This window comes from Armigeres subalbatus, chromosome 3 (genome assembly GCF_024139115.2).
Source record: "Armigeres subalbatus isolate Guangzhou_Male chromosome 3, GZ_Asu_2, whole genome shotgun sequence".
NCBI classification, from domain to species: Eukaryota; Metazoa; Arthropoda; class Insecta; order Diptera; family Culicidae; genus Armigeres; species Armigeres subalbatus.
In genome coordinates this window covers 277,954,148-277,966,853 of record NC_085141.1, presented here as the reverse complement: position 1 = coordinate 277,966,853, position 12,706 = coordinate 277,954,148, and the positions used below count along the sequence as shown (strand labels likewise).

General features: G+C 36.3%; 1 protein-coding gene across 3 annotated transcripts in view; it reads left to right on the top strand.

Annotated features, from left to right (window-relative positions):
* The window catches only part of LOC134224575 (kin of IRRE-like protein 1), a 763,295-nt gene that overhangs the window by 537,895 nt on the left and 212,694 nt on the right, over positions 1–12,706 (top strand). The window contains exon 1 of one of the 3 annotated variants that reach the window (XM_062703986.1): positions 5,238–5,371. The exons of the other annotated variants lie outside the window; for them this stretch is intronic. The gene's annotated coding sequence lies outside the window, so the exon portion shown is untranslated. Of the gene's footprint in view, positions 1–5,237; positions 5,372–12,706 lie in introns of those variants that run through there. 3 annotated transcript variants of the gene reach the window in all.

Genomic DNA, 12,706 nt, shown 5'->3' with positions numbered 1-12,706 from the left:
TTTTTCAAAAGATAGTATTGATGACTTGGGGTAATACTAAGTAAGCTTCATAAGCTTGATCACACTTAACTCATTTCACAGTATTCGGTAAATTTTACCGAAATCTCAACAACAGAACTGTTCGGTAATTATTTTATAGATTTTTTTTTATTTTGTCCATTGTTCAACTGTCAAAATCACCGAAAATCAGTAAAATTATTTACCGAACAGTTCTGCTGTTGAGACATCGGTAAAATGTTACCGAATTCGGCGATTTATTTTAAGTGTAATACTAAGAGAGCCAGAACTTCTGGTCGACCAGAACTGAATACCACTAACAAATGTAAAAACAATATCGCTCCGATTCGTTCTATATTAAAAGTACACATAACACAAATCAAGATAAATTGAGTGACTGTTATCAAATTTATCATACCAATCAACAGCTGTTTCTTCCTCGTCCCGCACTGGCCCCAAAAAGGTCTCTATCTTCGTGCTGTCAAACATCAGTTCTACCATTGTTTTTCCTCTTATCTTTCGCTCCTTGGCCGGCAACCCGTGGACTGTTTCAATCCATCAATAATTCATCTTTCATCTGTTGGCATTCATAACATTGCTTTTCCAACATCAAGTTTTATTGTTTTTTTTTTCGTCCTGTGAGCAAAAAACTGCTGATACCAGTTTTACAAGCCCATCTCGATGCTTGCCTTGCTTTTGGCTTTGCTTCGCCAACGGAAGTTTCTCTGAGTCAAACTTTAAATCCCATGCGACCGTGCCTTTATTTTATGTGCATATTCCGCTTCACCTCATCGTCGAGTTTCCGTCAGCGTCAAACCTACCCTACCGAGCACAATGGTTGAACTTGAACGAAAATAGTGAAAGTTTTTTTTTATTTGATGTAAAAAATAACGATACCAACGATTGTTAGATTTCGTAATAATTCTGTATAAGAACCTACCCAAACCTGTTTAAGAACTGGACATATGCGAAATTGTTAGATTCTCATTAAAAAAAATGTAAGCTCACAAACAAATATTAATTGTCCGCATAGGGTAAATCACTACTTGGGCCTATGGACCCGGTTCCCGGCTCACTGCACAAAAAACTAAGGATTTACACTTTTTGGAAGCCGTAGGTTTATGGTTGATAATTTTAAAAAAGTCTCCCATTTATATCGCACAATACTCAATATTTTTCAACCATTTATTTCACTCCTAATTGGTCCAATTATAGAAAATAAAAATGTGCATTCCGAACAATCACTCTCCGTTGCTACACCACTGAGCCGGAGTGAATCTTTCCACTTTTACAAAACGGTATCATCATATAAACACCTACCTGAAAATCGTCACAGTTCTTGATACAATCATTGCTTGAAGCTGTTAAACACCACACAATAATTCTAAACTAACGCACTTCGATCCTTCCTATTTGTTTGTTTCACCAGGACTTTTATAAACATATTAGAATACATTTAAAAATGTATCCTCAAACCGAACAAAAATTCACCTCGGCTCAAGAACTTCTAGCCGCACCGTGCTGCCAAAAGGTCAGGATTATGAAAATGATCCTTCATCGTTAATAGGAAAACTGTCTAATACGTTGACGCTATCATGTTATTTATAATTCTCTCGATTTCAAAAGGTGAAAAAAATATTGTTTTTAAGTATTTGGAAGAAATTTGGATGAGTAAATATATCTTCTCAACCAAATAAAAATGATTATGAATAATACCATCTGGCATCTTGTTGTCGTGGAACGTGCATATTTTTGTTTACGTCGCATTTTCTATCGTCCCGAGAGAGAATGAGAGTTAAATGTTGAGAGATTGAGTTCAATTTTACTTAGGCCGGGAATTGGTTTTATGATATGCCGAAATGGCAATCGCTATGACTGATATGAGTGCTGCACCTCGTTGAATTAAATCAAATAAAAGCTTTTTTGGACGATATTTAGTACGAATAGCTATTTTTAAGCAGAAGTGAACCCCAATACAGCCTTATACAGCCCACAAAATTCAGGAAAAGATGCTTCCTGTCATAAATATCGCTTGAATAATGCAGTCGTACGCATGTTAGGCCGGGAATGGGGTAAGAAACCCTATGTCAAGTTCAAGTTCAGAATCTCAAATTATTCAGATTTCGTTCCACAGTGCGACGCCGAAGAATGATCCTCACCCATAAAAATGACTTATTCTCCATTCATCTGTGGCACCCGGAATCGCTGCTTGCTTGCAAAAACGGCAGCGGCGAGAAAAGAAATGAGTGCGTTTGGATTTGTGTCACATCTTCAACCTTATCACATCGTGAGCCCTTGTCGTACAGAGTGTCGCTCCTCCGCTCTGCGACTGTGAGCTTGGATGAACGGAGGCAATAGCCTCCACGCTTCAAAGGGGCTGGCTTAGGCATTATCGATGTGAGGGATTGTGCGTGGAAATCCGTCATCAACGAGGGGTTAGACTATGCGGCGCCGCACCGCCTTCGGTGCTAAGAAAGTGATTCCTGAAAGGTCTTTAACGTGTTTATGATGTTTTTGATTGTATGCTGTGCACATTTTGTACTGCAATAAAAGGCGATGTGATGTTCCTACAACAGTTTAAATGACACATCTTTTGTTCTTGTAGAAATTTGTGCTGATTTTTAACTCTGTTTTTTTTTCAATTTTCCCTAAGTTTGAAGGCCAAAATCGATAAACCGTTTAACGAGCTTACCAGCGCGGTAAAAAAGCTAGACCATGCCAAACACGGCTGGATTCGATGCCTGGTCCGGTCTAGGAAATTCTGGATTGGATATTTTCTCGATTTTTCTGGAAATAATAGAAAAATCGACATAGCATATGAATGTGAATGCCTCATAACATACGAATGCAAATTGTAACTTGGTAGAAACCTCGCAGTTAATAATTGTGGAATTGCTAAATGAACACTAAACTGCGAGACGGCTACGTAGGTAATGCCAATAAGAAATAAAACTACAGACATTAATTGGATTGTGAGTAGAAGAAAATTAGAGCAGGAATTAATTGAATGAAGATTCTTTAAGAATTCTTGTGTCGTAAAAAACAGTTTGACAAATATTTAGTAATTTTATTGGAAAAAAATATTTATTTCCGTAAAACCCTGAATAAGTTGAAGAATTATACACTACATATTGCAAAAGTAGAAGAGTTATTTTCTTAAATACTCCGAAGCTTATAGATGAATTCTTTCGGTATGCAAATGGCTGGTATGAAAACTTTTGGAGAAATTATTTATATAAGTAACACTGGTATAGTTATAATCTAATGGGCATGAACCCGGTGTTGTATTTCGAAATCGCTTCAACATCGAATCTAAACGGATGACGCAATAGCCGTAACGCGCTCGCCTCAAAATTATTCAGTAACCTGTAGCGAGTCCATTCCAGGACAAATAGTTCCAAGATTGGCTAAATTTAGGGATCTCCCGAGTCCCGGGAAATATTTTTTCAAGTCTCGGGATACCCGGGACAAGAAGAAAACAAATCACTTAAATGAATCATGTTTGCCTTAAAATTCTGCGAAAATTGTCACTAAGGGTCTGTTCACAAATTACGTAACGCTTTTGGGGGGAGAGGGAGCTCCAACTTGCGTTATACTTTGTTACACTAAAAGGTGGGGGAGGGGGTGGGTACTACCAAATGTTACGCATAACGCGAATAAAAGATTATCTTGAAGTTTTTTTTTAAATCACTGATTGAAGTAATTGCTAATATGTCTGAATCACGACGATGAATACGTACCAAACTTTCCTTTTTAGTACCATACTACGCATAATTGTCCCATGCTAGTCTTTGCAGTTTTTACTTTTTATCAGTGCAAGCTATTTTCATGTTTTTTTGGGAATCCTAAAACATAGCGAATTTTGTTCGAATAATTGTTGCTAAATTTAGAGGAATTTTTGTCTCACGATGAATATTAACGATTTCTACAGATTATATTATTTTATGGAACGACGCTTTAATTTGTATTGTATTTCATAATTAGATTTTCCAAACCAAGCCAAAATTAATAGACCCACTTCAAGTATATCGACAGAACAGTCCCGCTAAACAAAAATTTGAATGGTCATGGTCGCAAATTCTATTTTAGTTTTTACTAGCTGTATTCTTGATATCCTTGGTTTTAATCATGTGCCGTACCTATTCTAACAGTTTTCAATAAATACCAAAACCCACATGCTTCAGAGAAAGAAAAAAAATGGCTTTAATTTTTTTTTATCTTTATTAAAGAGATTTTCAGCCCTAGGCTGGCTCATCTCTAGGTTAAAATTTTCTCAATTACACGTTATATGGGGGCGGGAGGGAGGCGGTGCGAAGAATGTTACTTTTGTTACAAGAGGGAGGGAGGGGTGCAAAAACTCAGATTTTTGCGTTACGTAATTTGTGAACAGACCCAAGCAGTTGTTCTTTTTCGAACGTTACTTCAAAATGCCGAAAGGGATATAAAATCCTTAGAAAGGCATGACAATCAAATTATGTGTTAAGATACCAAAAGCTTCATATGTAGCATATCTATCTATCTATCTATCTTCTTCTTCTTCTTCTATCTATCTATATAATAAAAATTAAATGGTCTATATTCGTGTCCGCATAACTCTAAAACGGTTGGATGGATTTTTTTCATTCCTTTAGCAGATATATTCGTTATAGTTTCCGACGGGTTCAGTAGATATTTCCTCATGCAAAAATCACGAGTAAAATCTAGTAAAACAACGTCTGCTGCTGGATCGACTTGCATGTTTAAAAATGATGAGGTACGAAGAACGGAAGACAGCTTTTTCCTTTGAAAGGACCCAATAAACGAGCCGAAACGTCGTGCAATGCAAATATAAACCCGTTTGAATATATATCAGACTGCAAAATCCAGAAGATTATTCCTTCATTGAGGTCAGACGAGTTCATCAAACAATGAATTAATATATCGGAATCTCGAGAAAAGTGATCATTGCCTCAAAGTCCACTCGCTTCAGAATAAACAAAACGGGCCTCGGAGTTCTCTCGCTCTGGAATAACTACCTGTAGTAGATAAGATCAGGTCTATAAAGTATCGGAAAAAAGTGATTCACTGTACTGCATTGTGGCATTGGCAATCAGTTGATTTTTGTTATTTGAATACGCTCTTTTGATATGTATTTCTTTCGAATGGGTAACAAGCTACCTTATTTTGAAACATGTTGGATGATTGTGTCAAAAGCGAAAAGCGGATCAGTTTGCTGAGTATTGTTGCGACGAACGGACGAACCTAGTAACCTCGTCTAGGTCACGACAATGACGCAGCCGGTAAATATAAATTCGAACCTCGTTTTTTGTTGATTTTTCTTTCTAGTGCTCCGTGAAAATATGTGATACGTAGTGAAGGATGGAATCAGGAAACGGTAAGAAAAAAAACGAAAGAAACAACGGAACCAAAATCAAACAGAAATGTCCCCGGTAGGCTCCCTGACGGAAGGGCAGAGTAGGCCGGGTAGAAGAAAAAGTGCAAAAGAAAGCAACCAAAACAAAACAAAAAAATGCATATCAAGCATAATTTTTCATAACGACGTATGTAACAATTATGAGGATTCGAGAAATCCTTTGCAGAAAGTTGGCAAAACTTTTCCTAAAACTGTTTTAAAACTAAATCTTTTTTCAATACTTTTTTCCGCTGGCATGCATCATTACATGACACGTAATAAGCGTGCTTCACAGCAAAGCTCAGTTCATTCAAATTCACTGTGAAAAACGATAAAATTATACATACACCGGTATGCTACACGTACGTCGGTGTACATTGGTCGCTTTTCCATAGTTGCACGATTGACGCAACTGCAGTTTTGTTTTGTTTTGCTTTTTTTGTTACATAGGTCGCTCTCAGTTCCCATATGTTAAAGCGACGTATGTAACAGTGAGACTTCAAAAATAGAAATTTTTACATACGTCGATTCGCAAAAAGATCGAATTAAAGAATTTTAGGATCTAAAATCAGTAAAATCGATGCGTATTATATAAAGCCGCGTGTGATTGTCACGTTGTATTAAAAACCCCGTTTTGTTTACTTTTGTTACATACGTCGTTATGAAAAATTTTGCTTGATATGATGAAAGCTGGCGTCTCCGGTAGGCTCCCTGACGGAAGGGCAGTGGAGCAGGCCGGTTGACAAAAAAGTGCAAAAAAATACGGCACAATAAAAAGAACAAAATAACGGAAAAGGCAAGCATCTCCGGTAGGATCCCTGGCGGAAGGTCAGAGGAGTAGGCCGGGCGAAAAAAAGAAAGCGCAACAGAAAGGCAAAATAGGGCAAATAAGCAAAAAAAATTACAAATGTTTTTAAAAACAAGATGACGAGTTGGATTGTTTGTTTGATACAAATCTAAAACTTCGAAACAAAATTTCAAGATTGCACAGAAGGATTGGTTTTGGAAATTGGTTTCAAACATTATGTTTGCAGAGCTCTTATTTGGAAACAGTTCTTAGATTTGGATTACATTCGAATTTTGAACTTGATTTGGATTTGTATTGGATTTACACCTGACTTGAGTTGGATTTGTATTTGATTTGGATTGGATTTGGATTGGATTCGAAATTGGATTTGGAATGGAGTTGGATTAGATTTCGATTGGATTTGGATTTGGATTAGATTTAGATTGGATTTGGATTACATTTAGATTGGATTTGGATTAGTTTAAATTTGATTTGGATTGGATTTGGATAAGATTTTAACGGGATTTGGATTAAGATTTAGATAGGATTTGGATTGAATTTAAATTGAACTTAGATTGGATATGGATTGGATTTCGAACGGAGTTGGATAAGATTTCGATTGGATTTGATTTGTATCGGATTTGAATAGGATTTTAATTGTATTTGTATGGTATTTGGTATAAAATGAATTTGGATTAGATTCGTATGGATTTGAATTGATTTGCACAGAAGGATTGGTTTTGGAAATTGGTTTCAAATATTATGTTTGCAGAGCTCTTATTTGGAAACAGTTCTTAGATTTGGATTACATTCGAATTTTGAACTTGATTTGGATTCGTATTGGATTTAGACCTGACTTGAATTTGATTTGTATTTGATTTGGATTGGATTTGGATTGGATTTGCATTAGATTTGGATTGGATTCGAAATTGGATTTGGAATGGAGTTGGATTAGATTTCGATTGGATTTGGATTTGGATTAGATTTAGACGGGATTTGGATTAGATTTGAATTTGATTTGGATTGAATTTGGATGGGATTTGGATTAGATTTCGATTGGATTTGAATTGGATTTTAACGGGATTTGGATTTAGATTTAGATAGGATTTGGATTGAATTTGAATTGAATTTAGATTGGATATGGATTGGATTTGGATTGGATTTGAAATTGAATTTGGAATGGAGTTGGATAAGATTTCGATTGGATTTGGATTAGATTTAGATTGGATTTGGATTGGATTTGGATTGGATTTGGATTGGATTTGGATTGGATTTGGATTGGATTTGGATTGGATTTGGATTGAATTAAATTTAGATTGAATTTGGATTGGATTTGGACTGGATTTCGATTGGATATCGATTGGATTTGGAATAGATTTAGATTGGATTTGAATTGGATTTGGATTAGATTTGGATTGAATTGGATTGGATTTGGATTGAATTTGGTTTGGATTTGGATTGGATTTGGATTGGATTCGGATTGGATTTGTATTAGATTTAAATTGTATTTGGATTGGATTTGAATTGGATTTGGATTTGATTGGATTTGTATTCGATTTGGATTGGATTTGGATTAGATTTGGATTATATTTGGATTGGATTTGAAATTGGATTTGGAATAGAGTTGGATTAAATTTAGATTGGATTTCGATTGGATTTGAAATGGATTTAGATTGGATTTGAATTGGATTTGGATTGAATTGGATTGGATTGGATTTGGATTGAATTTGGTTTGGATTTTGATTGGATTGGATTTGGATTGGATTTGGATTTGAATTGTATTTGGATTAAATTTGGATTGGATTTGGATTGGATATGGATTAGATTTGGATTGGATTTGGATTAGATTTGGATTAGATTTGGATTGAATTTGAATTGAATTTGGATTGGATTTAGATTGGATTTGTATTCGATTTTGATTGGATTTGGATTAAATTTTGATTATATTCGGATAGGATTTGAAATTGGATTTGGAATGGAGTTGGATTAGATTTCGATTGAATTTGGATTTGGATTAGATTTAGATTGGATTTGGATTAGATTTGAATTTGATTTGGATTTAATTTGGATTGGATTTGGATTAGATTTAGATTGGATTTGGATTGGATTTAAACGGGATTTGGATTTAGATTTAGATAGGATTTGGATTGAATTTAAATTGAACTTAGATTGGATATGGATTGGAGTTGAATTGGATTTGGATTGGATTTGGAATGGAGTTGGATAAGATTTCGATTGGATTTGATTTGTATCGGATTTGAATAGGATTTTAATTGTATTTGTATGGGATTTTGTGTAAAATGGATTTGGATTAGATTCATATGGATTTGAATTGAATTTTGATTGAAATTGGATTGGATTTAGATTGGATCTGAATTGAATTAAATTGCATTTAAATTGGATTTGCATATTTCATTCCTTTTGATTTCGATAGATGTAAGTTTGGACTTGAATTGGATTTGGCTACGTTTTAAGCCGTAGATTGATTGTATTACATTTTAAATCTTTTTGAAGAATTGAGAAGGGAGTTTTGAATTTCAATTTATTGGACTATAAAAAAGTAGTAAGAATAGAGTTTGATGTGGATAATATTTGTTCAAGGATCAACAATATGAAGTTCTAAAGTCATTCTACATTTATTACACATCTGGAGAGTAGAGGTGGAAAAGAATGTAGTAGATAAGATCAGGTCTATAAAGTATCGGAAAAAAGTGATTCACTGTACTGCATTGTGGTATTGGCAATCAGTTAATTTTTGTTATTTGAATACGCTCTTTTGATATGTATTTCTTTCGAATGGGTAACAAGCTACCTTATTTTGAAACATGTTGGATGATTGTGTCAAAAGCGAAAAGCGGATCAGTTTGCTGAGTATTGTTGCGACGAACGGACGAGCCTAGTAACCTCGTCTAGGTCACGACACTACCTTGGAGCCCTCTCGTTTCGAAATAAACAAAAAATGCCTTGAAATGTGTCATAGCCAAGCAAATCCGTCTTCCGATTTGCCTTTAACCAACGAAAACAAGCGCGGAGCACCGAAGGATAATTCGCATGTTCACGCCTCAAAAACAAAACACTGAATGATCGTTTAGTTTCACCGTTCCAAATCCAATCCAAATCCAATCCAAATCCAATCCAAATCCAATCAAAATCCAATCCAAATCCAATCCAAATCCAATCCAATCCAAATCCAATCCAAATCCAATCCAAATCCAATCCAAATCCAATCCAAATCCAATCCAAATCCAATCCAAATCCAATCCAAATCCAATCCAAATCCAATCCAAATCCAATCCAAATCAAATCTAAATCCAATCTATATCCAATCCAAATCCGATCCAAATCCAAGATTTTGAGATACTTAACCGAATTGTCAAACTTATGCAATTTGATGCCGCCAAGCAGATGAATTGCAAACAAAACCATCTTCAATTCAGCATTTTTTTTTAATTTTTTCTCCACTACTTTTAAGATTACGAAAACTTGCCAAATCTCACCGACAAAGAGATATTTAACTCAACCAACTATCTTGAACAACAGCTCCGTCAATCAGATAATTTTAAGACTTACTAAATATTCATCTCATTGATTTTGGTTTTCTCAACGACTCTGTAGAAGATAACTTTCCAAATCTCACAGATGTCAAGATATTCAACCTAACTGCCAATGTAACTGTCAATCTAACGGACTGCATAGCGGATGAGTTCCAGACATAACTGATAACTGATCTTGAAATGGTAGACCACCTTCGTTTTTTTATATTTCTCAATATTGCTTATTTTGTTCATTGAAGCACAATCTATTTTTTCTTTTATCACTATTCTGTCAAAAATCTCTCTCGCCTATTGACACTCCTTATTTTTTTCATAAGTAATAATTTTTTTTCATGACTTTTCTTAATTTTTTTTGCCATATTATTTTCTCGCGTTCTCTCTCTCTTTCTATTTGCCCTTAGCATATCATGGCTTATCTTTTTTTTTGCCGTTCTCTTTTCCAACTTAGGCTTACCATTATTTTTTTGCCTTTTACATAGCATGACTTACCATTATTTTTTGCCATTTTTTCAGACTGAGGCTTTCCATTATTTTTTGCCATATCTCGTCTTTTTCTTTTTACCCTTCACCAATCATAGCTTATCTTTTTTTTGCCATATTTTTCACATCGGAGGCTTACCATTTTTTTGCCTCATTCAGCTTTTCTTCTACTGTTGACCTTTCTTACCTTGTAGGGAGCAACGACTACGTCATTGTCGTAGCCAAGCAAATCCGTCTTCCGATTTGCCTTTTACCAACGAAAACCAGCGCGGAACACCGAAGGATAATTCGCATGTTCACGCCTCAAAAACAAAACACTGAATGATCGTTTAGTTTCACCGTTCGAATAATCTAGAATTCCTGTCAGCCTACTGAGATTGAATTTCAAATATCTTCTCATTAGCTTCTTAGTATGCTGGCATTTCAAATGCCAACTAAGATTGAATTTCAAATTCGTTATCATTTTTTCTATAAATGTCATTTTTAAATATTTTAGTTTATTTAATTATTTTTATCATGAAATAAGAAATACGTTCCACTTTATCCATCAATGTAACCAACAAACGCAAATGCATTTTTCAGACTCACTTTATTCCCCACAAAATGCTTCTCGTTTTCCGGAATAAACAAATACCTCGGATTACTCTTTCGCTCAGAAATTCTGAAATAAATGCCTCAGAAACTCTGAAGTAAATGCCTCAGAGTCCTCTCGTTCCGGAACAAACAAACCATGCCTCGGAGTCCTTCTAGCTTCAGAATAGACAAAATGAACCTCGGAGTCCTGCTTGTTTGGAAAAACATAAAAATAAAGTGCTTCGGAGTCCCTTCGCTCCGGGATAAACAAAAAGGATACCTTGGAGCCCCCTCACTCTGGAATAAACAAAAAAATGCCTCGAAATCCTCTCATCACGCAATGTACAAAAAATAAGTACCTCGGAGTTTCCTCGCTCAGAAATAAACAAAAAGCGCCTCGTAGTCCTCTCGCTCTGGAATAAACAAAAAGTGCCTTGAATCCGCTCGTTCCGGAATAAACAAAAAAAAGTGTCCTGCGTGTGAAACAAACAGTGCATCGGAGTCCTCTCACTCCGGAATAAACAAAAAGTGCATTGGAGTCCTTCTCACTCCGTAATAGCTACCTTAGAGCCTCTCGCTTCGGAATAAACAAGAAAATGCCTCGAAATGCTTCTCGCTCTCTGGAATTAACAAGTGCCTCGGATTCCTTTCGCTCCGAAATAAACAAAATAAATGCCTTAGAGTCCTCTCGCTCCGGAACAAACAAAACATGCCTCGGAGTCCTTCTAGTTTCAGAATCGCCTAAATGAACCTCGGAGTTCTGCTTGCTTGGAGAAAAAAGGGCTCCGGAGTCCCCCGCTCTGGGATGAACCAAAAGTGCTTCGGAATCCCTTCGCTCCGGAATAAACAAAAAGAATGCCTCAGAGTCCTCTCGTTCTGGAATAAACAAAAAAAAATGCCTGGGAGTCCTCTCGCTCTGGGAAAAAAACAAAAAAATGCCTTGGAGTCCTCGCACTCTGGAATAAACTAAAATTGCCTCGAAGTCCTCTCATCACGCAATAAACAAAAAAGTACCTCGGAGTTTCCTCGCTCCGGAATAAACAAATGAATGCCTCGGGGTCCTTTCACTCCGGAATAAACAAAAAGCGCCTCGTAGTCCTCTCGCTCTGGAATAAACAAAAAGTGCGTCGAATTCTCTCTTTCCGGAATAAACGAAAAAAAAGTGCTCCAGAGTCCTCACACTCCGAAAAAACAAAATCCTTGGATTCCTCTCGCTCCGGATTAAACGAACATTGCCTCGGAGTCCTCTCGCTTCGGAATAAACAAAACGTGTCTCGGAGTTTTCTCGCCCCTAAAGAACCAGAGTAGCACAACTCACGCTGTTTTGGTTGCAGCAACACAAATAGGACCAAATTTGATTCCATATGAGATACTGAACCTTCTCTGCGACATGTGTGCTGCTTGTGTGTTTAAACAAATAGTGCCTCCGAAATAAACAAAACAAATGCCTCAGAATCCTCTTGTTCCGGTATAAACAAACCATGCCTCGGAGTCCTTCTAGCTTTAGATTAGACAAAATGAGCCTCGGAGTCCTACTTGTTTGGAAAACGATAATAAAAATAAAATGCTTCGGAGTCCTCCCGCTCCGGAGTAAACAAAAAAGTTTTTCTCGCTCTGGGTTGAGCAAAAAGTGCTTCGGACTCCATTCGGAATAAATAAAAAGGATGCCTTAGAGTCCTCTCGCTCTGGAATAAACAAAACGTGTCTCGAATTCTTTTCGTTATGCAAAAAACAAAAGTGCGAGTTTCCTCGCTCAGGAATAAACAAATAAATGCCTCGGAGTCCTTTCGCTCCGAAATAAACAAAAAGCGCCTCGTGGTCCTCTCGCTGTGGAATAAGCAAAAAGAGCCTCAAATCCTCTCGTTACGGAATAATAAAAAAAGTTCTCCGGAGTCCTCGCACTCCGAAAACAAAACAAAATCC